Genomic DNA, 26519 nt, shown 5'->3' with positions numbered 1-26519 from the left:
ATGCCTGCTATATGGTGTATGACCACTATATGTTACACGTGAGACAACTCATATATACATTGCTCTGCACCCTTACAACATAGGATTGCCCCACCACACAGCACCCCTCACCCCACATTTCTGCACTCAGAGACCTTGGTGCTTTTGGAGACAAGGGATCCAACCCCAAGGAAATACCCCCAGGCCACGAGATACAGGCATGGTGCTGCTCCCAAAGCCATATTTACCCCTGGACCCCCAACAACACGAGGCATTGCTCAGCTCTGAGCAGTCAGGTGATGCCGGGAGACCTCATTTGCAAGAGCCTTTCAGCACAGCAGTCTCTGTTCCAGCAGCATTAAAGCAATTTACCGCCTGACCCCAGCTTGAAAATGAAATCTATCATGCTTGACTTGACCTGTTGGCCGAATCATCATTATGTGGGAACAGGTTTTTGGTTTTGGGGCTTTTTTTTTTCTGCCATGTAAGAAGAAGAAAAGAAGGAGAAAGAGAAGGGGAGCATGAGGCAGAGGGAGGAGAGATGCAGTGCCTGGGCATTCCTTGTTCTTACATATCCCTCACCATGGTCACTCTGCAAAGAGCACATGGGATCTGCTGAGCAACAGAGAGTGCTTTATGGAGGGTACTGCTGTCTGTCTGTCCACCCTTTCTTGTTGTTAGCCACTCTTTGTGCCCCACTGCGTCTCCTCTTGCTCCTGCATAGAATCATAGAACCTTTTGAGTTGGAAGGTCTCTCTGCAGCCTTCTCTTCTCCAGGCTGAACAACCCCAGCTCTCTCAGCCTGTCCTCTTAGGAAAGGTGTCACCCACAGACTTGCTGAGGATGCACTCAATGCCATGTCAATGTCACTGATGAAGATGCTAAGGAGCACTGGTCCCAGTACTGACCCTGACAGAGGGCACTGGGCTGGATGTGAGCAGCACTGCCCCAAACTAATTAGGCTGATGATGCTCTACCAGAAAGGGCTGGATTAAGGGCTGAGATTACTCAGCCCTGCTATGAAAACATCTGCAAAAGCATTTAGTGACTCCTTATCATCTGGCTTGAACCAAAGCTGTCCCAAGTGTTTTCCAAATGAGAGGGACAGAGAAATACCAACAAGAGCTTTCCCAAGAGCCCTTTGTTCAGCCAGGGTTTCTGGCACAGCTGGGGATGTCAGGAGTTATTTATGAGTTGTTTCTTTTTTAGCCCGCTGTGATCAATAGGTGTGACCCATTGCACAATCCAATACCGTATCAGCAGTCATAGCAGGAGGGGAAAGATTTTCTTCCCTGTGGTTATAACGCCACACACGGGGCTGTCCTTCAAGGAGGGGAAGAAACAGTCATAGCTGCAGAGCAGCACTGGCATCCTCCTTATCAAATCATCATTAGAGTTGGAAGGGATCCTTAAAGGTCACCTAGTCCAACTCCCCTGCACTGAACAGGCAGAGTGTGGCACTGGGAGGAAGCAAGATGATATCCTGGGACAGGATGTGATTCTGCTGCCCTCGGTGGGAAGGCAGACACGGCCATGGCATGGTCTGGGTCCTTGTACAGATGGAGCTGAGAGTCTCCCTGGCTCTCATCTAGCAGTGATGCCTGAAGATTTACAGCCTACATACCTTTCAGATTGCTTTCCTTAAGTAAATACCACCAGTTATCTTCAGCACCAAGCAATGAAAGGGAAGGTCGCACCTATTCCCCAAGGTTACCTTGATGTGTTGCTTCAGGAGCAACAGGAATTAAGGTGGCCTTCCCTAGCAGGGACATCTATCAATGTTCAGGTAGGATCAAGCTCACGCGTTTCACCCCTCCATTTTTGCTATGATTTTTGTAGTTCCTCCATCATAGTTTCCCATTCTCTCCTACTCTCGGGTCAACCATGGGTTGCTGAAGACCTCCCAGAGCCAGACCAAAGATGCAGCATCCACTGCTCCAGAACCTGAAGACCTCACCACCCATAAAGACCAGGAAGGCTGCAAGGAGTTGATGGGTGGCACAAAAGCTCCTTGATGGAGGGATTTGGCCATCTCCAGAAATCATCTCCAACAGTGCATCGTCAGACCCTACAGACATAACTGCCTACAGCACATCAGAGAGTCCCAATAACCCCGTCCAGTAGGAGCACTGATGTGCACACATGGGAAGCACAGTCATTATAAGACACTCTTAAAGAGTTTGCTTTTTATGGGTGAAAGCCTTCCATTGTGGGTATATAATTAATCTCCACTGGAGACCCTTTGCATCCCAAAGGTGGCTCTCACACATCCAACTCTTCTTGAGAAACAGCAACATTAGGAGCAGAGTTGCAACCTGCCTGCACACACAGTATCCTCTTACACTCCTGCAATGACAAGGATTGCTTTTCTCTTGACTGCAGAGGCAACGTGCAGGATCCCATTCCCCTTGTCCCAGATGGCATCCCCAAGAGCAATGGCTCCGGATGGACATGTCACAATAAAATCTCCTTTCTATTTATACAGCACTTATGACCTTCAGCTGTTGCTACACGATGCGAGGCGTAGCACAAACAGACTTTAAAACATCCTGGAGTTTGTTTCGGAGAGGTGCATAGGTTGGATGTTGTTTCTGGGGGGTCGTTATATGCATCTCGTCTGAACCTTGTCAGAACGCGGCTCGCAGCTCAATGTTTTTCCATCCAGATCATAATTTCTGGGGTTAAACTCAGTACTTAAAAACACAGATGGGCTCAGTTTAAAGACTGGGAGAGATTCCAATTGCAAGTTGTCCAGCTGGTGAAACACCCTCACTGTTGAAAAATGGGTGAACTCGGGAACTCGGGCAGATACAGCTCCTCGCTGCCTTTCTCTGTGCCTTTTCCCAGCTACGCTCATCAGCTTGAACCCCAGAAAAGCCTTCACAGTGCAGTGTGTGCAATGTGACCCACTCACCTTCCACCCCTCTCACATGAACCAGGCTGAACTCTGCCATCTCTGGCTGTGAACCACATTTCTCAGGGTTTGTTTGGGGTTTTTTTTTCAGGTTTCTTGGAGCATTGATGATTGTAAAGGTCTTTTCCAACCCTAATGATTCTATGGGGGCTTTATATGGCCCAGATTAGATTAGAGGAGGACCCCCTCAGCCTGCCTCTCCCTTGCGCTACAAGGGTTGGCATCATATTTATTATTGGCCCATATTTGCCATAACAGGAATTTGGCATTCCAGAGTCCGGGAGGACAGAGGGACAACTGTGATCAGCCAGCATGAACCCAACCTTCCCCTTGCAATGGGTCAGGGCTGATCCTCTGCAGGCTGCCTGTATCCAGAACCTTCATTTAGGGACCTTGTTTGCTTTCAGAAGAGGAAAAATAACCAAATAGAATGGCTTAGATCAAGCCAAAGTCCTGCTGACTGTTAGAAGCACTCAGCTATTGATTCCTGGGGACTGTGCTTCTCCCTGGAGGCTGGAAGGAGCCCAGGGCGGTTGCCTAGGCTGCCAGCAAACTCTGGCTCTGAGAGTTGCCTTGCTTCACCAGGACCTTTCTTAATGCAATTTGAGTGTAAGGTCATTCCCTGGGGCTGCTCTCCAGCGGGCAGGCAGCGAGGGGATGGAGGATTTGCTAGCCCTGGTAAGGATGCAGACCTAAAAATGCAATGGTGATTTCTCCTGAAATGCAGTCATCCAAACCCAGTATGGAGCTGGGCATGAACAGTGCAGGTGTTTCTGGCACAGGGAGCTCAGGAGCTCCTCAGTTTCCCACCTCAAACAGCTGGATGTGGACGTGGAACTGTGGCATTTGTCACAGCCTACATGAGAAAACAGCCTTTGGTTTCCACCAAGGATCTCCATTGAGTTATACCACAGTGATACCAACACAGATCCTGTATTCCATCTCCTTGCCTGGAATACCCTGGGACACCTACAGTGCTTTCAGACAAGTGCATGGGCAACTGAAGGGAGCTCCTGTCACTACAGTGTAGGGCAATGCATCAATTCAGACACCAAGATGTGGTCAGCTGAAGTACATCCAGCTGGTAAAGCACTGGCATAAGATGTCCAGAGAGGTGATGGTTGCCCCTGGACCTGGAGGCATTCAAGGTCAGGCTGGACCACAACCTGATTGAGCAGTAGATAGATCATTTCACAGGAGCTGGAGTAGGTGACCTCTAAAAGTCTCATCTAACTCAAACCATTATTTGATTCTGTGATTCTATGATCCAGACACCACCAACAGAGTGCACTCAGCCTTCTGGGTGCATCTGCCTGTCAAGCCTGCTGTTATTTACTTTCACTCTTGTACCAAGGTCCCCAGGCTGCTTTATTCAGTGGAAACCCAATATCTCAGTGATACCCCACCATGGAGTGACCCAGACCTTGGGGACAGACCCCATCCATCCTTCCCCTGTAGTGGGCGGTCTGAATACAACACTTGTTACCCAGGTCTTGGTTATATTTAATGACCGCAAGCCTCCCACTGACTCCAGTGTGAACCATTTCAAGGACAGCCCTGTGGTTTTGTAGACTGTGTGGCCCTTGCAAGACGTTCAAACAAAAAGGTCCTTGCTTGTTTTGCACCAAACGTGAACCAAAAAGCTGCCAAAAGTGAGCTGTGCCTGCGGGTTGGCGTGATGGATGGCAGAGCTCAGCTGAGAGCTGTTTAATTTGGGTGAAAGACACTGTGTGGGAAGCAGCCCTGCCTGAGCTCTCAAGGTGTGTAGGAGCCGCTCCGTTTCATCTCGGCTGATTCCAGCACATTGCTTTGGAGAATGCAAAATGCCAGGAGCTGTGGATGTATGGAGATCAGGAGAAAGTCATTCTCCATTCACTTCTGTGGGGATGAGAGCAGCAGTGATGCTTTCAATGGGAGCCTGGGGGTTTCTGTGTTAGGTCTTATGTTGCACTCGAAGATGCGTGGATGTATGGAGCGTGCCAGCCCTCATCCAATATCCAGGTTTCAACCCTTGGATTGAACCTGGATAAAGACTTTTTTTTCACAGCAAAACTGCTCAGCAAGGACTCTCCATCCTCTCAGTGTTGGTGTATTAAGTTTTCTTGGGTGTGGGAAGGAGAGATCTCCAAAGACCCAAAGATCTCCATTTCTGTTCCTCCTCAAAAGCCAGCTGAGATCTGATGCCCATCTAACTGAGTCAGTGGATGCCCTGCTCTTGGAGACACTGAAGGTCAGGCTGGACAGGGCTCTGAGCACCTGGTCAAGCTGTAGGTGCCCCTATTCAATGCAGGGGAGTTTGAATGAACTTTAAATGTCCTACCCAACTCAAACGACTCCATGATTCTATGATGTCTCCAGGATCTTCTGGCAGCCCCCCATGTCCCCACTCCCTTGGAGAGACCTCCTTGGTCTCAAGCACATTCAGCACACCATGGAGCTGGAGCTGGTGATGAGACAGCCCTTGGCAGTGGTATTTCTGAGCACCCCCAAACCATCTGCTCCAGTTCCAACCCTCTTCTGGGTCCCTGTGAGGAGGAGGAGACTCCAGCTGAGAGAAAGGGACAGGCCGCCCACGAGTGCTGAGTAACCATTGCCAAATTGGATGCCAGCACACACATACATACACACACAAAAATATTTCCACTGAGGTTGCTATGAACAATGGTCTCTTGATTATTTGCTGCCTCAAACACATACGCCTTTGGCAGTGCTCTGTGCAGAATGGGCCGCTCAGAACTGACCCTCTGCTCTTGGACTGACTCATCAGTGTGCCCACATCCAACCCTACAGCTGCTCAGGGTGTTCCACCAGCAAATAATGAGGCGTGATTCCTGCCCCAGGGAGCTGAAGGGCATGAAAGCAACAGTAGAGCCACGTCCTGAAGGATGATGCTGAGAAATCATCTCTGCCTCGTCAGACCCAATGGGCTTCATTGCCCTCTTGGCAAGCTCAGACACAACCCCAGACCCACCGTGGTGTCATAATCATAGAATCCTTAAGGTTGGAAACACCACCAAGTTCATCTAGTCCAACCATCAACCCATCAATCTACCAATTATGTTCCATGATGGGGACTGATGGTGAAGGTGTCTGAACCTAGGAGGTGTCCTCAAAAAGCCCTGCTTGATATGGGATGTCCTTAAATCATCCCAGAGGAGGTTCAGGTTGGATATTATGAAACATAAGGAGTTATGGTTTAGTGGTTTTCTGCAGGCATGATAAAGGGAGGACGGTTGGACTGGATGATCTTGTAGGTCCTTTCCAACCTTGTGATTCTATGATTTCTTCAATAAAAGAGTGGTCAGGCATTGGCACAGGCTGCCATGGGAGGTGGTGGGGTCACCATCCCTGGAGGTGTTCAAGAATTGTGGAGATATGGCACTGAGGAACATGGTCAGTGTTGGACTTGGTGGTCTAAGAGGCATTTTCCAACCTTAATGACTCTATGATCCCAAATCCTTGCAGAGAAACCAGCGACTCTTCAGCATTGGCCACTTCCCAAAGCAGAGAAAGGCAGAGGGAAGAGGGATTGAGGTTCCTGGAGGCAGAGCTGCATTTTTTCTGAGAACTATTTGCAGTATGCATGGAAGTCTTCACTCATCCTTACACTCTCTTCCCCATTAGCTCACCCATGCCCAGAGAGAGACTTCCATAGAGCCCTTCAGACCGCAGCTATCCAAGATTCCGCACTGTCTACACATAGCTGGTACTTGCTGAAAAGAGCAGATCTGAAACCACAGTTGGCAAATTGCATCAACAAGCATATTCTCAGTGAGGCATTGTTCCAGTTTGTATATGTCTGAAAAGAACTGTTCAGGCATATGTTAAAGTTGGCACCTTCTCCCTGGGACTCGCCGCAATCTGACGGATGGAGCGCGATAACCACATTGAGATGCGCAAAACATTCAGCAGATGAGGGGAAACAAAGTCCACTCGAGATGCTGGCAGGGCCATGATGGTGGCAAACAGCAGAGGAAAAGCGATGCCCCCCAGGACAGAGGACTCATCCTGGGCTGCTTTATGAGCCAGCTTCATCGTTAAGCACTTTTGGAAAGAGATCAACAGCTGCAAAACCTGCTGCTCCAGTGCTAGCCTGGGGTAATCCTTCTATAGAGCCTGGCAACCCACCCCTACCATGTGAACTGTGCCCCCAAGTGCCACATCTACATGGTTCTGGAACACCTGTAGGGATCGTGACTCCACCACCACCCTGGGTAACTATGCCAGTGCCTGACCACTCTTCTGGAGAAGAAGTTGTTCCTGATATCCAACCTGGATATCTCGCTGAGCCCTGAACCCTGCAAAACCCATCCTTTTTTAACAGTGTGGGAACTGCTGATGCTCCGAACATGGGGTACAGCAAGACCTTAATTCTGCTGGGTTGTCTTGGTAGAATGCTCCCCTGCTGGGAACATCCTAAACTGAAGATGGCTGGAGAGTGTTGGGGGGGAAATACTGTCCTGGTTTTGCTTTCCCTTGGGTGTCCATCTACAGTCATACTGCAGATAGGTCGCTGGTGGAGCTGCACCATCCTCTGAGCACATCCCATCACTGGATGGGGGACACCTCGGGGTTCCTTCTCTGTCCCTTTCCCACTTGGGGTACCAAGGAATGTCCCTTTCTAAAGGGAACCTGGAGTCCACCTCCCCATGGTGTAGCTGCCTCTGGATGGAGTGACAGCTGGGTGACATGTGGGCACTGTGGGGATGGGTTGGCAGCTGGACTTGTTGATTTCAGAAATCATTTCCCACCACAGTGATTCTGTGATTCCTCCATGCTGGGGCCCAGCACTGGACACAGCACTCCAGCTGCAGCCGGGGGTAAGGAAGATTCGGTGGAATCAGCACAGATCTTTGCCCGATTTCTGTGCACCGTGAGATGGGAGAGACACAGCAGGAGGCTATGGGGAGAGGGGGGGGGGTCCCCACGTTGCACCCCAGCGGATTCAGCGAGGGAAGGGTTAAAGGGCCGGCGAGCAGCTCTGCCTCCATCCTTCCTCCCTCCCTCCCTCCCTCGCTGTTAGGCTGAAGCTTTGACAGGGGGTGGGGTCGGGGCCGGCCGCCGTTTTGCCGCAAGAAGGGGGGGAACGTGGCTGCGAGAGGCGTGTGTGTGTGTGTGTGTGTGTGTGCGTGTGCGTGGGGTGACACGCGCGACGAAATGAGATGAGAGCTCTCCGACGGGGCCGGAGGGGCCCCCCAGGCTTCAGCCTTACCCCCTTCCCGCAGCGCTGCCCTGCGAGCGTCCTCGCCACCAGTAAGGCAACGGGTGGGGAGAAACTGGGAGATACTGGTGAGAAGGCTGCGGGAGGATGGGAGGGTGCTGGGGGGGGGGGTGGTTCCCCCTTATCTCTGCCCGCACCTCCCGAAGTGGCTTTGAGATTAGAGAGGGGAGAGATGTGTGGGGAGAAAGGGGGACCTCACCCCAAGCACCCACCCATGGGGAAATTGGGGGGGGGGGGGGGGGGAGCTCTGTGATGGAAGAGGTTGGGGGTTGTTTGGTTTATTCACATCTTATTTTTCTGGGGGGTACTGCTGCTTATTTGTGCCTAAAGTCACAGCTGCTTGGAAATGACAGCACCCAAAAATAGAGTGTGAGGAGGGGAGGGGCGGCGAGGGGTGGGGGATTGCAAACCTGTTTGTACCCCCCCACCCAAATCCCCATTGCACCCCCCCCCTTATAGCACTGGGACTCCTTCTGGGCACCATTTTAGCCCCCAACCCCCCCCCCTCCTTCCCCCAGCTTCCTTCGTTTGTGAGCTTATTTTGGAGGGGAAGGGGCTGGGGTGGGATTCGGCGAAGGGGCCGAGCGATCTCCGTGTGCAGCTGCTGGGAATTATGTCATCTGCCTCGGCGCTGGGTGGCCCAGCGGTGGCAGCAGGGAGGGACGAGGCGGAGAGACTGGGGGGTCATGGGGGGGACACGGGGCTCCCAACCTGGGACCTCACCCTGGGGATGTGGGTATGGCTGTGCTGCTCGCTGCAGACCCCCAGGGGTGGGTGCACGCTGGCAGGGATGTAGGTGCTCCCCAACCCCGTGGGCTCCATCCATCCCTATGAGCATCCCCGTGGCACGGCCCCATGGCAAAGCCAGGGCAGGACCTGGGCTGTGCTGCAGTGCAGCACTGAGCCCCATCTGGGTGTGCCAACCCCTATATTTCCCTCCATCCATCGGTGGGTCCATACCCGGGGATCCCGTAGCAGCATCACGCTATGGGGAGGGGATGCTCAGGAGGATGCTGAGATCTCAGCACGATCCCATCCTGGGGATGCCGCTGCCCCACGGGATAACCCTTGGTACCTCCCTCAGCTCTTCTCCCAACACCCTCCGGCACATCCTTCATCTTCAAACCCACATTACAACAAGCAGCAGAGCGATGCAGGCATTAAAACAGGGGATCAGGACCCCCCGCTATGGGGTCTGGGGGCTCTTCAATCTCACGCAGGTTGCTCACAACCCCCTTTCCACGGAGGTATCGGCTCGCCGCCGTTTGTTTATGTGTGGCCCCGCTCGGATGGAGCGGCGATCCGCTTGTCGCTATATATAGCATGCAGTGCTGTCATCCGAGTTCAGCCCGGCTGGGGAATGGATTTGCTTGCAATGGTCTGGGAGGAGATGGAGAGAGACGTAGGGACGGCGTGGTTCCCCCGTGTCCCCTGCGAGGGGATGTGGGAGAGGGGGAGGGATTTGTGTAGGGGATGAAGGTCTCCCCATAGCTCTGTGGGGTGTTTAAAGAGCAGCACAGGGGTGTGTGTGGCTTCACAGAGGGGATCCCTCATACCCGAGGCAATATTTGCTGGGTCAGCAGGCTGATATCCTAAGGAGCATCCCCCAGATCCAAAAGGAGGCTGAAAAGTGCTGGAAAGCCCAACATCCCCAGTGTCCCCAGTATCCTCAGTGTCCCCAAAGTCCTCAAAACTGCCAGCTTCCTCAACATCCCCAACATCCCCCAAAGACCCCCAATGGCTCCAATGTCCCCAACATCCCCAACACTGCCAGCTTCCTCAACATCTTCAACTGTCCCCAGTACTGTCAGTTTCTCCAACATCCCCAATGTTCTCAACATTGCCATCTTCCCCATCATACCTGATATCCCCAAAGTTCCCAACATCACCAGTTTCCCCATCATCCCCAACGCTGCCATCTTCCCCAACATCCCCAATGTCCCCAAGTGTAGCAAAAAACACTGTCACAGCTTGAAAAAGTGATTGAACATCTGGTAGGAAGGCAGGGCCTACCCTGGGGTAGCTCAGGTGCATGCAATGCACCCGAGTGACTGGAAAGGGTGGAGCCAGGATCCACCCCTTCCCAGACCTCATTTAAGGGTTGGCAGTGGAGGCAAGGGTATCTTGCTGGAGATCCCTGCCTACCTGAGGCCTTCTGAAGGTAAGCAGTGCCTTTCCTTTATTTCTATGGCTATTGTTTTTGAGCAATACTGCAGCCTAGGACCTTGTTGCTCTGCTGTCATTGCTGAGCTTTCCATCTCATTACCAATGCCACCTTTCCCAATATTGCCCTTTCCCAATGTCCTCAGCATTCACAATGTTGCCAGCATCCCAAATGTCCCCATCCATTGCAGGTTCTGCATCATTACCACAGAGTCCAGGCCATGATATGGTGAGTGAGGAGTGCGCCTCTCCATCCCCTTGCAGAAAGGCAGATGGACAGAGTGGTTTTCAAATGCACGGTGGAAATTGTGGCATTATAGTTCACTGTGGAGCAGGAATTTGGATAAATCAGGCTGCAAAAAGTTTATTGAAGGGATTCCTGTCCCCTCAGGGAAGCTGATGTGTGACAAGGGTATTGCTGGAGCTATAATAAGGCTTTTGAAACCCATAGGATCACACCAGGGAAATCCCAGATGTGCCCGGGGCTGTTAGAGACATCCAGCAAATAAAGGGTGAAAAGAGGAAATCTCTTCTTTTTTTTTTTTCCCTTCTCGGCAGATCTTTTCCCATTAGTCATTCTTGTCACAGGAGCTGGCAAACACAGTTATTATTATTTGAGGGATCTGAAAGTGAAATGGAGGCACATGCCTGGGAACCCAGGTGCCCCGGTGCCTCCAGGTCCCCATAGGGCTAGGGCAAGGGGACAGGATCACCTTCATTTATGGTCCTGTGCCTCCTTAAGCAGCAAAAACATGAGTATTAAAGCAGTCATTGGGGAGGTTATCCTTATAATCAAGTTAGGCTGAAGCCATGAGCTGGAGGGAGATAGAATTCCCCCCCGGTTCCATGTGGGAGCCTTCAAGCCCATGTTTCATCTCAGGAAACCTGAGTTTTGCCTTCACAACATGGTCTTGCTGGTGAATCTGTGGGTTTTATCCCATATTGCTGCATTTATTGTGTGAAGCCTCTTCATAATGGCTTTCCACCCTTCTTATACACATACATTAAGCTTTGGGACAACCCAAAGAGCTGTGAATGGTTTGGATTCCCCTTTGGAAGAAAGCATTTCTTCTTCCAGCAGCAGTAGCTCAGGGATTTATTTAATGAGCTGAGCTGGACTTTTTGCTCTGTGATTTCATTTTTTCTTTCTTTTAGTTGCTTTCCAACCCTTGAGCATCTTCTGCATCCTCTGTATCAGCCCAGCTGGTCCCTGCACCACTCTGGGTCTGCATAGATGCAATGGAGCTCAGGAGAAAGCTGATAGTCTCGTTAACACATGCACACAGTCTCCCAAATATTTATCAGCTGGAGAAATACTCGGGCTCAGAAGTTGCCAAGTAACATAACAAGAGGCGCTTTTAAATAAATATATGTGCGTCTACGGGTGACGAATTAACCAAATCCGTTGGTATGTGGCCCAAAGACATGTTTTCCTCTGGAAGCACAGCACCAGGAACAATAATAATGATGATTTGAGCCAGGAGAAGAATGTATGATAAGCAATTTCTGACTGCACGTCCACCAGCTGGGGAAAGGCAGGAGGGCATGGGGCCATGGGGTGATGTCCGTGTGTGCCATAGAGGGACCTGGGCGTGCAATAGAGCTGTGCAGGTTGGGTAGTAGGAAAAGCTTCTTATCTGGAAGAGCAGCCAGGCAGTGACACAGCTGCCCAGTGAAGTGGTAGAGTCACCATCCCTGAAGGTGTTGAAGAACCATGGAGATGTGGCACTGAGGGATGTGGTCAGTGGGCATGGTGGGGATGGGTTGGGGTTGGACTTGGTGATCATAGAGGATTTTCCCAACCTGTATGGTTCTATTCTATAATGTGCATGCAAAGGTCATGGCTTTTATTAGCCCAGTTGCTAGAGATGGGAAAAATAGACCAGCCGTGGGTACAGGAGCTCATCTCCTTGTCCCTGCTTTCTAATTATATCAGTTGTTCTAGTACAGGCTCTTTCTGCTCCCCATGGACCTTGCCCTAATTATATCCCTAGCATTACCCTTCACAAGCACTTGGAGTAATAACAAAGCCATCCCAGCCAAGACACAAGGATAGCAGGACTAGCTGTCCCACTGCAGAGATTGCTCTGTCTCTCTTACTCCTGGGAATGTGGTTCTGGTCGATGGTTGGATTTGGTGATCTTGAAGGTCTTTTCCAACCCAAATGTGCCTATGATTCTGTGTTGGTGGTCATTCGAGGCAGGCAGTGCATCTTGCCTTACTGTTGTGGGATGGAAGCCAGGGAGGGCTGTCCCTGCAGCAGGGGCACAAAGGCAGGTACAGACCCACCACCCATATCTGCTTCTCCATAATGCTTTCCAGAACTTCACTTTTAATTGGCACAAGTGGTATTTTAGAGCTAGGCTGGCATGGTGGAGTGATGGTACCCAGAAGGTGGGTACATGGGATGTGGAATGGGCTGATGGTCGGACTTGATGGTCTTAGAAGTCTTTTCCAACCTTAATGATTCTTAATACCCTCTCTTAGTTAATTTATGGGCCACGTGTGTTTGGGGCAGGCCACGTTCTGCAGCCCAAGGACCACTTCTGTTTTTCAGCAGAGCCCAACCAAACTCATCTCATCCACGGCAAACACGGAACCACTGACATTTCCCTGGGGACAACCAGGATTTCATCTTCCCTCTGCACTCTCAGGGACCTGAAGTAGCTTTTAATAATAACTAAAAAAAAAATTAAAAAAATAACAATAAAACAAAACAAACCACAACCCTGGGCAAACAAGGCAGCCTATGGACTGCAAACACTCCTGGAGGGAATGCAGCACAATGTTTGTTCTCAGAACAAGTCTTGCAGGTCACCAAGCTGTCCCCCAGCGTGACTACATGTGTGTGCCCTGGACAGCCCTACCAGCATTGCTCCCCAGGGCTACATGGCCATATAGAGACAGGCAGGGATTTGGGCCAGCATCCCTCTCCAACAAGGCAGAGCATACAGAACATAACCCACACTCCCTCCCACACACCCACACCTCTGGAGCTGTGTCTCTGTTTCATGCCCAGCCTTGAGAACTCAAATCCTTTCATTTCCTTCGGACACTTATCCTCTAAGGATCTTGATCCTGGGGCACCGACACAAACACCCTTTAAATCCATCACAGACAGCTTATGGAAGGATTATCCCATGTCTCTGTGGGCTTTGTGCCTGCCCCTGGCTCTGGTCCCCCATGTCACACGCCCACCAGGCAGGAGGGGCTGATGTACTCAGCATGGATGACCTTACACTGGGAACTCTTTAGCATGGTCTGTGGTGATAGGACAAGGGAAAGTGGTTTCAAACTAGAAGGGGGAGATTTAGGTTGGATGGAAGGAAAAAGTCTCTTGCAGTGAGGATGGTCAGGCACTGGCATAGGTTGCCCAGAGAGGTGGTGGATGCCCCATCCCTGGAGATGCCCGAGATCTGGGTGGATGGGGCTCTGAGCACCTGATATAGCTGTAGATATCCCTCTTTGTTGTGGGTGAGTTGGACTAAATGGCCCTTAAAGGTCCTTTCCAACTGTAAGGATTCTATAATGCAGGCTGCCCAAGGACTGGCCCTGGAGGTGTTCAGGAACCATAGAGATGTGGCACTGGGAGACATGATCAGTGGGGCTTGGAGTGGGATGTGAGAATCTCAGTCCAACCATCCATCTTTTCCCACTTCATATCCAGAATGGCTTTTCAGCCCTGACTGCTTTCACAGCTTTATTCCAGTGTGGCAAGCTTTCATAATAGCGGTTGACACCTAACTTCATTCAAATCGATCTTGTGTGCTAATTAGCTGATTGCAGCAATTGGCATAAATTACTGTGCTGATTGGAGGGTCTGCAGTGGACGGTGCCTTGTGCTTCAAGGAGAAAGCTTCTCCTCTGGAGCCACCTTGCAGGGACCCCCATGACCTACAGAGGTGTTGTGAAAGGGCAATGAGAGCATCCCTCCTTGGCAAAATTAGCTGTTAGGCCAAAGTGCCAATGGGTTGAGTGAGGAATGACCAGACAGCATCACTGATAGCCCAAGTAGGAAGGGATCCATAAGGGATCATTGAGTCCAACTCCTGTCTCCATGCAGAACCAGCCAAAAATCAGACCGTGATCAGATCTCACACAAGTTTATTCCCATCTGTGAAGCTACTTGGGTCATCTAATGTAGCCTGTCCCAAATGGAGCTGCACAGATCTGCTAAGACTTGTTCAGCATGAGCCATCCATTTATACTTACCCATGCTTCATCCCTTCAGTCCTGCATCCATTTTGCTGGGCTGAGCTGTACCCCTCCAGCTTTTCTTTTTCCCCTTTTCTTGAATCTTGCCCCACAGTTAGCATCCTTCTAGTCTGCTGGAATCAGAGAAAAATCCCTGGACTTCTTAGATAGGATTAGCAGCAGTCCACAGCACTCCTCACCCTGCTTCTATGGGACCCTTGGGAGCACATTATGAGAGCTCACTGTTTAAAAATGTTTATCCCTAGGCCACGCCACTGAGTGTTTTCCTAGGTTACTAATGGACTGGAAAGCACTTTGTCGCCCCTGTGCAATACGAGAACATCAGCCTGCTTTTTGCAAAGCCAGGAGAGAAATTATTGAGTGCCTCTGCCTTTTCTCCATTGTTACCAGCTATTTCTGATCGCCAGCCAAGTCCTGGGAATGCTGCTGCAGTTCAGTTGTTTTATGTTCATCGTTTTGCAAAATAAAAGGAGGGTTCCTCCTGAATGTCTGTGAACGTCTGAGAGAGATCTGATATGGGACCAGGAGAGGGATTCACTGTAAATTGGATTGCAGAGTGAATGCTGTGACTTTTTCATGGCAGAATAATGACATGTTCTGCCCTGGCAGCTCTGGCCACCAGCATGGGGACACAGAGCTGTTGGAGAAGGTCAGAGGAGACCATGAGAAACGTTTGGATGTTGTGTTGAGGAATATGATTAAGCTGGGAAGTATTGGTAATGGTTGGACTGGATGATCTTCTAGGTCTTTTCCAACCTTGATAATTCTGTGGTTCTATGAGGATGCTCGGAGGTTGGAGCTCTATGCTATGGAGATTTGCCCCCCACTGGTGGGAGGATGCCTGGTTTTTCTTTGCTGAACGTGTGTGAAGTGTTGGATTTAAGGCAGGAGCTGGGTGAGGATGTGGGACCCAGGCAAGGAGCAGTGGGAGAAGCAGACAGGTTTCCTCACTGCAAAGTTGGACACAGTAAAAATCCCTCCTTTGCCCAAAAGAGCCCCATCCCGAGGGGAGATGGAGGAGAGAGCAAGGGTGCTCATCCACTGGGAAGGATCCAAGCCCACCTGTGCTGGGATGCTGGCACATCTCCTTTGGTCCCTCTTAACCCCATCTCCTTTCCTCATGCTTGTGGGGATGGAGCTGTCCCTCACAGTAGGGCACTCTGCAGACAGATGGGGTCAGCACTGAGGGGCAATTTCCCACAGCTGAGTCAATGTGAGCAGGGAAAGACTTGCCTATATTTAAGACAACTGCTATGTGGGGGTGACTGACCTCTCTCCCTCCTCCCACATCCAGCATCTCAGCCATGCAAAGCTTGTGGCGCACCTGCTTTGCACAGGGAGGGAACTCAAAGGCTGAGTGACAAAGCCCTCATGCCATGTCCAAGTCATGGAGAGCTTCTCTGTAGTCCAATCCTTTGGCCATGTCGACCTGGCCTGGATGCTGGTGTACCTGCATGACCCACAGAGCTCTGCCTGGTGCCACAGTTTGTGTGCTGGTGAGCTGCCAGCTCCTGCATTTCTTGGCATCCTCTCCCCAGGAGTCAATACAGCTTGGCATAGCTACTTGCTGCCGTGGCATCACGAGACTTGTCCAGCTGCCAGAGCTCTGGGACAGAGTCACCCTCAGAGCCAAGCCACCCTTTGTATGCCTGCCATGGAGCATGGATGGCCTGTGGTCTACCAAGATGCACAAGATGTGGCATTGAGCTCCAGAAAAGCTTGAAATCAGCCAGCAAGCTGCACTGAGAATACAATGAAAGGTATCTAGTCATCTCTTCATATGGACCCAGGACACCCCCAGTGCTTTATGTTGGAGTGGCACAATAGCTCCTACTTGAAGGTGTCTCTGGGAGCCACCAGCTTCTGCAGGGGATGGCACACCAAGGTTTCCCCAGTAGGGTTTGCATGGAGTCCTGTGTGCAGGATGGTCCTATCAAAAAACACCTCTCTATTTTCAGTTTGTAAGCAAGTGCAGCCCTCCGCCTTCTTGCCATAACGTCTGCCCTTGGTCTGGAAAATTTGGTGTTTATTTTTCACATAGCAAAATATGAGGGTTTATTATTATTATTTTCATACCAGGCACAGGTGACTCTCTGGATCGTGATCATTTGGGTTTTCCCAGACCTTTCTTCACCCTTTTACCTTCCTGGAACTGTGGGCATTCCCCTTTTTCTCCTGATTTCTTCCCTTCTCTGGCACCTGATGGCATTTGGCTATGTGCTCCTTCCCACCCTAAAAAGGAGTCAGGAATCGACTCGTGTGCATTGTTCGACTGTGGTTGCAGTCCTGTCTGAAGCAGTGCCCTAAAGCTTGCTTGTAAACCCTCCCTGAATGCTTTGCCAGCACGGATTCACTTAAAAACCTACAGAGGAATGATGCTGAAAGTACATCTGGTGTTGTAGCAGCAGCTCCCGCGGCAGCCGCTGTCAGCAGCACAGGTGAGATGAGCAGCGTGGGATTGCTGTTGTCTGCTCACAGCCCAGGCAAATTAATAAGGATGTTGTGCTAGAAGGGATTCCGCCCTAAAGATAGGAAGTGCAAGCTTTCAACACGTGCCAGGCTCCACTGGAACATGTTTCATAAGAGCTTCCCAGCTTACCTGCAGGTCTGAAGCAGCCTGCCTGCTCCATGCTGAGAACCAAAGCCTCAGAAGTGTTGGGAGCTGGTGAGAGCTCAGCCCCAAGTGGTGTTTTTCCTTTGCACATCTTGGTGCATGAAGCACCGGGTAAAAAATGAATGGTTCAGGAGGAGGTCTATGTGTGAGGCTTTATGAACTGATCACTGGCAGGAGGAGTGATCCTCATAATGTAAGGATAAGGGCTCTCGAATGATCATTTTGAGGTCTCTTGCTCTTTACATTTGCCATCAAAAGGCAGCAGTGAGAGTGGAGAATGCATTTTGGTGCCTGGTGTGGAGGCAAGAGCAGAAGCATTTGGGACCTGATCCTGGTGCAGCTCAAGGTGATCACAAGGTGGTACACAAAGGAGATCAGTACAGGAGGACATCAACTGTGATGGGAACAGGATGGGATGTTAAGATGGACGTGGAAGGTTTATGGCTTCTTCATAATGAACAGACTGGGACTCTTCAGCTTGGAAAAGCAATGGCTAAGGGGGATAAGGTGGAACTATGGGCTTGTTGGGTGCTTCTCCAACAAGGTTGATAATGAGTAGGGGCTGGTTGGGTGCAGTACAGTCATTAATTAAAGGAGTGCTGGGATGGAGACAGTGCCCCAAGAGCTCAGTGCCATGTTCTCCCAACAGCATTCATAGTGTTGGCAGCTCAGAGTGCAGCATCCCAAGGAGTCTTTGCTTAGCAGGTTATCTACGTGCTTAATTTACTCCTCCAAACCATTGGAAGCATTTTCAAATGGTTGTAACCTAAAGCTGCTTTGGCACAAAGCAAAGTGAAAAATAAATATGAGTGGGGTTAGAACACAAGGGCAACACAAGCTGGCTTTTCTTAATGAAGGTGCAGGAACAAAACACAATGTGATGGCATTCTATGGAGTATCTCAAACACCACAGGTCCATAGGATGCCTCACAAAGCCCAGGTGTTTGTTTCATTGGTCCTCCTTCCTTGGCCCAAAGCTTTCTGCTGTGTCCATCGTGTTGTTGGCCCATAGAGCAGAGAATTGTCATGTGTTGTTTCTGGCTCCTTTTCATCCAAATGCTGCATGAGCAAGAAAAAGCATGTGAGAAGGACTCCATCAAACCAAGTCATTTGCAAGCCCTGTAGCAATTTCAAAGCCCCATTTTCCTTTTGCAGAGGATCTGCAAATCAGGACATTTTCTTAGCAAGTAAAAAAATGGCTTCCCAAGGTTTGCAGCACAGGGGTAGAAATCAAAGAGCATTTGAAGGATTGAAAACCAAGGCACTGGCTTTGCCTTTCCATCCCACCAGGTCCCCATCAGCCTGGCTAGCAATGAGGGAGGTAGCTAAAATATTTTACTATCCCATGCATATGGATGACACTTATCACATCCCTTTCCATGGGGAGCTGGGTCAGGTGCTACTCTAAGCTCCAAAAGCTCTCCTAGCTGGTGAAAAAAGATGGAATCCATATATCTACATCTAAGCTCTATAGTCAATGTAAAGAAAACAATGAAACCACTGACGTATATCTTGTGAGATCTAATTATAGGATACGGAAGCTAACGTGATGATATTTTCTTTAGATGTGTGGTATAGATGTAATTACTTCCCCGGAGGTGCCAACCACAGATGACGCGGGATGCCCTTATGTAATCTGCTGTTATTATTGTGCAGTTATGGAAATTTTCCCTCTCTGGTTCATCCATGGCTTTCTCCTCAGCACCTTTCTTTTTTCCACTTTAAAATCTCTGTGGATTATTCAGAAAGTAAAAGGTGAATCAATCGGGCAAGCAGTATGTAAGCAGAAGGGCAGTATGGTGGAAGCTTTGCTTGTTCTAAAGGTTGCATCTCCCTGCTCCTGCCCTCCTCCCTGCATGGCAAAGTCTGGGTCAATAACTGGAATAGATGATCTCAGTGGTCTTTTTCCAGCTTTAATGATTCTGTATTATCCTAGGAATCTTTCATGCTGTGTTTTTTGATCAGTGGGTGATAGGAAGGGCAGCAGGGAGTGGAGACAAAACCACTGGTTCCCACTGGGGATGGCTGGTTTCCAGTTAGAACCATGGAACCATTAAGATTGGAAGAGACCACTGAGATCAAGTCCAACAGTCATCCCATCCCCACCATCCCACTAACCATGTGTTCCCAGGTGTGATGTCTACTCTTCTCTCCAGGGACAGTGAAAGCAACACCCCCATGGGCAGCCTGTGCCAATTCCTGACCTCTCCTTTGGAGAAGACATTTTTTCTATGTATCCAACCCCTCCTGGTGCAACTTAAGGCCATTGCTGGGGAAACTGGTTTCCAGTCATGGTTCAGTGCCAGTCACTGCACAGGAATTTGTATTTAGGGCATGGAATCCCCACGTTTCTCTGAGTACAAAGAAGCCATCTATGGGGAAGCCAATAGCTGAGGGATGTTTGTTACACTCGTGTCATTCATTAACTGTAAACTAACTCCTGCCAGAGCCCAGTGCTGTCAGGCACATCAGTCATGGATGTAGATGGCATTTCAGCTCCCACTCACCTTCAGCCAAATCTGTCTCTGTGATCTGTGCCTGGATCCTCAGGGACTAGAAAGAAAGAATAAACCTCAGGGCATGCATGCAGGCTTGGGGACACTGAGATGCTCCAGGCTCCCTCTACCTCCAGCAGATCCCACTGTTCCTGCTCCCACTGAAGTCCAGAGAGACTGACCAGGACAGGGATGCTTGCTGAGGATTTAGCCTTACTCCTCCCTTGTGGTGCCAAAATAATGCCATCCATCCTCAACCCAGGGGGCTGTCTCCAATCCCTGAGTCCCAGTGTGGACAGAAACAGCCCATTTAAAGAAGATGCATGCTGACCTGCTCATTTCATTGGAAAGCTAGTCCTTCTGGTGGCAATTTGTTTTGCTCCAATTAATTTTTACCGGACTTGACCTCCTGATTTGGGACTGTGAATAGGTCTGGGCACTCTCTGGGATGTTTGCTTCCTTTATTCCAGATAAAATCTCAAGGCTGGATGCCTAGACAAGCTTCTCCAGCCTAAAAATTAGCTGGGAAAGCTGCAAACCCCAGCTTTCTCTAGGCATATTGGCTCCTCTTGTTGGAGACACTGTCACTATCTCTTTAGTGTTGGGGTAGATCTGCCAAAGCATGAAGGAACTGAGGGAGAAAGGGGCAGCACTGCTTTCCTACACTATTTCCTCAGCTCACAAGTTTAAGATGAGGGTCTTGTTCAGCTTTTATATGGTTCGAGCTCCCATGAGAGAAACAGGAGCTCTCCTCTCTGGCAGAGGACACATGATGTGAAGGGCTGGTGAAAAGAAAACCCTCCAGTTTTTCCTCTCATTAGCTGAAGGAAGGAAGGTGACCATTTAAAGTACATTTCTTCTTGTCTAAGAGCAGCTACGATTAGCAGGCACGAGTGGGAGTGCCATATGGCCAGGACAAGCATCACATGCTCCCCCACACAGCTCAGACTGACCTACATAGCATGGCCAAGCCACCATGCTGGAGCATCACAGCACACACACCAGGCTTTCATCATCCGCAGCTGGAGTTGCAGGAGCTGTGATTTACAGGAAGACCTGGGCTATGCACCAGCTCCAGGCTTGCCAGCACTCCATAAGCTTGTCTGCTCCATGTGGATCCAACACAGCCCTCTCAGAAAGAGACAGCTTATACCAGTAGGGCTGCTTTGCCAGAATAGGAAACCATCTCTCTGGACGACAGGAATCAGAGTCTTTTGGCTTGTTCTCATTGCCTCAAGCTGAGCAAGCAGATGCTGTCATGGGTTGGAGACGGAAAGCATCCTCCTTGCAACAACTGGCACCAACACAGCTCTGCTGTGATCAGGACCCCCCCCCACCAGTCCTCCATGGTGACTTGGAGAGGGTCCCCTCCAATCCACACTTCTGGGGCAGTATGGAAATCCCTCAATTTATTCTCTTTATTGCACATGAACACGTTTCCTCAGCATTTTAGCATTGAGACTGGCACAGGGATGACATCTCAGGGATTAGGCCCTACACAAGCTGTAGCCCTTCTGTAGTTCACCTCAAGGGGTGATTTGGAGTTATGGCATGAGATGGACCTTCTGGATGTAGCCTGTTGGGACTCCATTCACTAACTCTGTTGGATGCTATCTGCTTACTTTCCCCATTCATTGCAGCTGCACAGGACTAGATGACCTTTAAGCATCCCTTCCAACTCAAATGATTCTATGATTCCACAACAAGTGGAGTTGGCTTCCAGCTGGAGCTGGATTTAAGCTGTAGTGATGCTGGCTAGAAAGCTCTGAGATTTACAACCTTGCTCCACAGTCAAGGCAGGTCGTCCATTTAGGAGGTTTGGGGTTTTCATCTCTCCAAGACTTTGAAAATGTCTTGTAAATAAAGGAGTCTGAGGATGGCACTTGCCTACATCAGGGTGTTTTGACTGAGCGTTTCTTTAAGGAAGAAATCCCAATGCAGGGAGCCAGGCGTCTGCTCCCATTGCCATCTCTCCCCAAGCGCATCGATGCTTTCTGCCCACAAACCCCAGGGGAAAATCCCAACCCGGTGATGTTCCTTGCTGCTGACATTTTTGCTCCTGCTCTGATCAGCACAGAAAACACTTAACTGCTTTTATAGCCACAGTCCGGGGACCTCAAAGTGCTTAGAGATCTTGAACCGAAATGGCTCCAGCAGGAGTGAGATCACCCCGCCAGGGAGCTGCTCAGAGCCACTGCTGCAAGAGAAAGGAAAAGGGAAACAAAGGATCCAAGGAACAAAGCGTTTGGTTTTGAGTCGAGTTTATTTTTCTTTGCCTCCAGAGGAAGAAGGCATTGAAAAGAAAAAAAGGGGGGAGGGCTGGGAGGCAAAGCGGTATTTTTCTTTCTGAAAACTGAATTTTGTTTTATTCAAGAGAAGGAGAGGGCACTGGAAAAGAAAACAACACACACCCTATTTCATTGAAGAGGGGAAAAAAAAGAGAGAGAGAGAAAAAAACACCAGAACATTTCCATAGAAATAATTCTCAAAGAAGAGAATTTCTCTGCAGAAGAGAAAAAAGGAATAGGAGTCCCCAGGGTCCCGTTTGATAGCAGTCAGTCCAGGAGATTCATTGAGCAGAGAAAGGGGATCTGCTGCTTTCTTTTTGCCTTTCTTCTTTCTTTCTTACTGTTTCTGAACAGCTACAGGTGCTCTTTCTGTTGTGGCTCCCACCCCCTAATCTGCAAACCCCTCTAATTTTAACCTCTTCTGCACTGCCAAATGCTTCACAGCCTTATGCAAGGTGGAAATCCATGCTGTTCTTGGCATGGGCATCCTTTGACGGATGCAGTTCTGGGGTTTTGGTGGGTGTTCAAAAGTATCTTCCCCCAGGCAAGAAGACACAGCCCATCATAGCTGGGTAGGCAAGTGGGTAACTCCTAACCCCTAACACTAGGATGGAAGTTGACCCTGTTGATGAAAACTGTAGAATGCTAATTAGGGTTCAAGCTGTGTTGTTAATTAGGGTACAGTCTGTGTTGATAACCATGATCTGGTTGAATTTAAACAGCAATTAAGAGCGCATTGGCAGACTCCTAATCTGACCCATGGCAGAGAAGGGTGATCATCACCTGGAGACTGACTGTAGCTGCCCAAAAAGGGCAACGTAGATCCAAATAAAACCCAAAATCAGAGAGATTTGGTGGTTACATCCTTTGGGGACTGGGAAACATGATGGTGTAGGTGCAACTGGACATGCAGGAGCCCCTGTAAGACAAACTGCTGTGAGCTGTAGGTCTCTGATGGCTCTCAGGCTGTGGAGAGGCTTTGGTGGTGGTAGTCCTGGTGGGAAGGGAGGTTCAGAGCTCACTGTCCTTGGTTAGAAATGGGAGTTCAGGGTTCAGGAGTTTGTGACTTATCTGAGAGCAGAGGGAGCATGCATTGTCCAGAGCCTCTTCCATCATGATTTATTCATCTTCAGGAAGTGCTTAGATATAGCAAAGCTCCCAGAGAAGGAACGAGCATAACCTCAAACAACATCAACCTGCACAACCCCAGCCGTTCTCCCTGGGGTGGGAAGGGCTTTCTATATTTCTCCAGTATTTGTATTTCCAAGGTGCAATCCATGCATCCTGGTGCTGGGGGTCTTCTATTAAAGCCCAAAGCAGCCACTACCTCTTGGAAATCCCCCACATCTGAAGTCAAAGGGCAAAACTAAGAGCTTGAGGCTCTGTAGGAATCTATTCCTGCATAATTTACACCCCAGCAGTGCTTGTTGCCGCAGTTTAAATACACGTGTAACCCATATTAGGTGATTGTTAGCATTATTGCTATTTTACCACTCTTGCAATGATTAGCACACGGTGGGCCACGCTGTGTTTGCAAGGCTGCAACCAACGGCTCCTTTGACACGCAGCCATCCTGCTGACAGCAAATTCCCTTGAGCAAATAGGTCCAAATTAGCGGCAGCTTTGTGTGGCTGTATGATGGCAAATAATCCCATACAAGTGCTGGGGGCTGGTTGGCCCCCCCAGGAGAAGTTTGATTGCTCTTTGGCCACAACTGAGAGCTTTTTCTGCCTGGGCTTGAGGCCACTTTGTACAAGTTGGTTGGTTGGCAGCCAAACCTGGATGCTTAGAGCATCCCACGTTGAGCATCCCATGTTGAGCATCCCACGCTGAGCATCCCATTTTGAGCATCCCATGTTGAACACCCCATATAGATCATCCCACGTGGAGCATCCCACTTACACCACCTCCCCCATTCACGTGCACAGGGAAACCTCTCAAACCTATTTGTCCAAATGGGCTGAAAGGAAGCCAGAATATGCCACAATTAAGGACAGATGGGCAGTGTGACCGCTTACTGCTCGCTTCCATGGGAGATAGCAACTGCCCTTTCAATTTCCTCTCTGCTGAAATGTGAGATGTGCAAATGGTTGCAGGGATCGTGTCCCACCTTAAGTAAGGGATTATTATTATTATTTTAATTATTGTTTTAATTGATGTGTGGCTTTATCAGAGAGTTTTGGGTTGAGGCAGGTCAGCGCTGGCACAGAGAAAACCCAACCAGCATCTGCCTCCTTCGTGCTTGTCAGTGAGATGTAAAATAGGAATTAACCCAAATCTTTGCGTGCATCAGTAAGATATGAAATATGAATTAACCCAAATCTTGAAGAGCTGAGACTGTCTCAAAGCTCTTGGGCTGTAATTTCTCTCCCAGAGCCAACAGCAGTGGGACCAGCAGCTGAAATAGTGCACATCCCTTTGTGCTCTAAGAACCCCCAGCACCTTACATGGGAGATGTGGAAGTGCTGGATGGGCTCTGGGTGCCTCCCTCCTCCTCGTGCTGTTGGCCTCTGGGTGCAAAGATGCAAAGAAAGAGTTAAGGCACGGCACGGGCTGGCGGAGGCCAATCAGGCAGAGCAAAGTGCGGCGGGTTGTTTACGCCAGGTAGGATTTAGGAGTTTTTCCTGGGGCTGCTGAGCAGGTGGATGATGAGCAGAGAGCCCACGGCAGGACGGGGAGTGTGGGAGGACAGAGCACTGGAGGCACCAGGTAAACCCTAAAGAGTTGGGGGAGGTCTTTTTTATGGGGGGCGCAGGGGGAGGAGTTCTTCCTTCTCCCTCTTGCAGCAGCTTTCGGGATCTCTGTTAGAGCTCGGGGGTGGCACTGTTCCCACTGGGACATGTTTTGTCCCCAAGCTTTGTGTGGTGGGATGTAAGCTGTGGGCTGCCCCCGGGGGGAGATGCTACCTCCTCCCTCCCCCCCCCTATATGTGCTCATCTTGGATCTAGCTGGCATCCACTGGCACCTTGCTCCCCTTCACTTTGGGGTGCAGTATCCCCACATCACAGGGTGTGGGGTACCAGTGATGGGGGGCTCCCAGCTCAAGATGTGAGCACATCCCGGGCTCCCCCCAGCAGCACAAGGCAGCCGCTCCACGCCCTTGAAATTCCTATGAGTGAGTTAATTATAAATCACAGCCAGGCCCCTGGTGATGGAATCCAGCTGGCACAGGGCTGGTTCACAGCCAACCCTGGCCCAATGGGGCACCCCATGCTCCTTCCCCTCTGAATTTTGCTTGGATGCCAAGGAGATCCCACTAGTGTCAAGGAGTGGGGATGATCAGGGGATGCTGCAGGTGGAGGAGGGTGCCCCAAATGCACATAGGTCCCCACTGGTGCCTTCCAAGGACAGGCTGTCCTCATCTCTGTGGATGGAGACTGCAAAACCTGTAGCAACCCCAAAGTGTGTCTGGAAGTGATCCTGAGCAAGTGGCTCTTGAGCAGAGGGTTGGACATAATGTCCCACTAATCCGTCTCGGCACAGGTTTCGGTTTGCATTGCAGTGATTCCCCTCCTGCCACTTCCTGGTGGCAGCAGTGTGTACCTTCAGCACAGCGACAAGCTGGGAGGAAAACTGATAGCAAAGCGGGAGGATTAGCTGGAGAAGGTGGAGCAGGCTGCACTATTCAGGCTTTGTCGGGGAAGAACAATGGGGCCTTTATTGGGGAAGGGAGGTGGTGGGGTTGGCATGCTGGGGACAAGGTGGTGTACAGTGTCCCCTAGGCAGCTGAGGGGAAAGTATGTGGGGGTGTGGGATGGAATAAGTTGGTTCCTAAAGTGTCTCTCAGACAACTGGAAGGACAGGGAACTGAGATTTGGGACATGGGATGGGACAGGCTGATATCCAGTGCTAACCCTTGGCTAGGCTAGGGAAAAAGGGCATGACATGGGACAGGTTGGAACTCAAGAGTATCCCTTGGCCAAATAGGGGGACAGGGAACTTGACCATGGGATGTGGGATGAAACATTTTGGTACCCAATGTGTCCCTTGGCACATTGTAGTAAAAGGGAAGTAGGACACGGGGCATGGATTCTGGTATTTGACAACCCAGCATGTCCCTTGGCTGGCTGGAGGATAAGAAACTGGGACGTGGGATGAGACACACTGGTATCCAGTGTTTCCCTTGGCTGGCTTTGGCACAAGGAACTGGGACATGGGATGTGGGAAAGGATATTTTGGTACCCACTGTGTACTTTGGTTAGATGTGGGGATAGAGAATTGGGACATGGGACATGGGTTGGTATCCAGTATGTCCTTGGTCAACTGAAGGAATAGAGAAATATGACATGGGAAATGGGATGGGACAGGTGTGTCCCTTGGCCAGCTGGCATGATTAAGAATCTAGGACATGGGGATGGAAGAGTTTGGTACCCATTGAGCCCCCAATGGTGGGACTCTTGGGACACCCAGAGCCTCATGCAGCTGAGAGCAAAGAGCATCCCATGCTGAGAATGTCCCACACTGGGCAGTGCCACCCACTCCTGACCTCAGCAGAAGGATGGACGGGGATGGAGGAAGCCACCATCTGTGGGTTCTCCCTTGGCAGCAGCGCAGCTCTCCCTGAATTGCCGCCTGGGTCTTTTCATCTCATCTCTTTTGTTTCAGGCTTATTATGTAAATAGCTGATGCG

General features: G+C 50.1%; 1 protein-coding gene across 4 annotated transcripts in view; it reads left to right on the top strand.

Annotated features, from left to right (window-relative positions):
• The first annotated feature begins 7938 nt into the window (after positions 1 to 7938).
• Positions 7939 to 26519, top strand: part of LZTS3 (leucine zipper tumor suppressor family member 3) — a 35108-nt gene continuing 16527 nt past the window's right edge. For 2 of the 4 annotated variants that reach the window (XM_015862971.1, XM_015862967.1), the window contains exon 1: positions 7939 to 8146. The gene's annotated coding sequence lies outside the window, so the exon portion shown is untranslated. Of the gene's footprint in view, positions 8183 to 23053; positions 24599 to 26519 lie in introns of those variants that run through there. The other 2 variants (XM_015862969.1, XM_015862968.1) reach the window with 2 other exon arrangements.

The sequence above is a fragment of the Coturnix japonica genome, chromosome 4, assembly GCF_001577835.2.
Source record: "Coturnix japonica isolate 7356 chromosome 4, Coturnix japonica 2.1, whole genome shotgun sequence".
In the NCBI taxonomy this organism is placed as follows: domain Eukaryota; kingdom Metazoa; phylum Chordata; class Aves; order Galliformes; family Phasianidae; genus Coturnix; species Coturnix japonica.
This window is presented reverse-complemented; position numbering and strand designations above follow the sequence as displayed.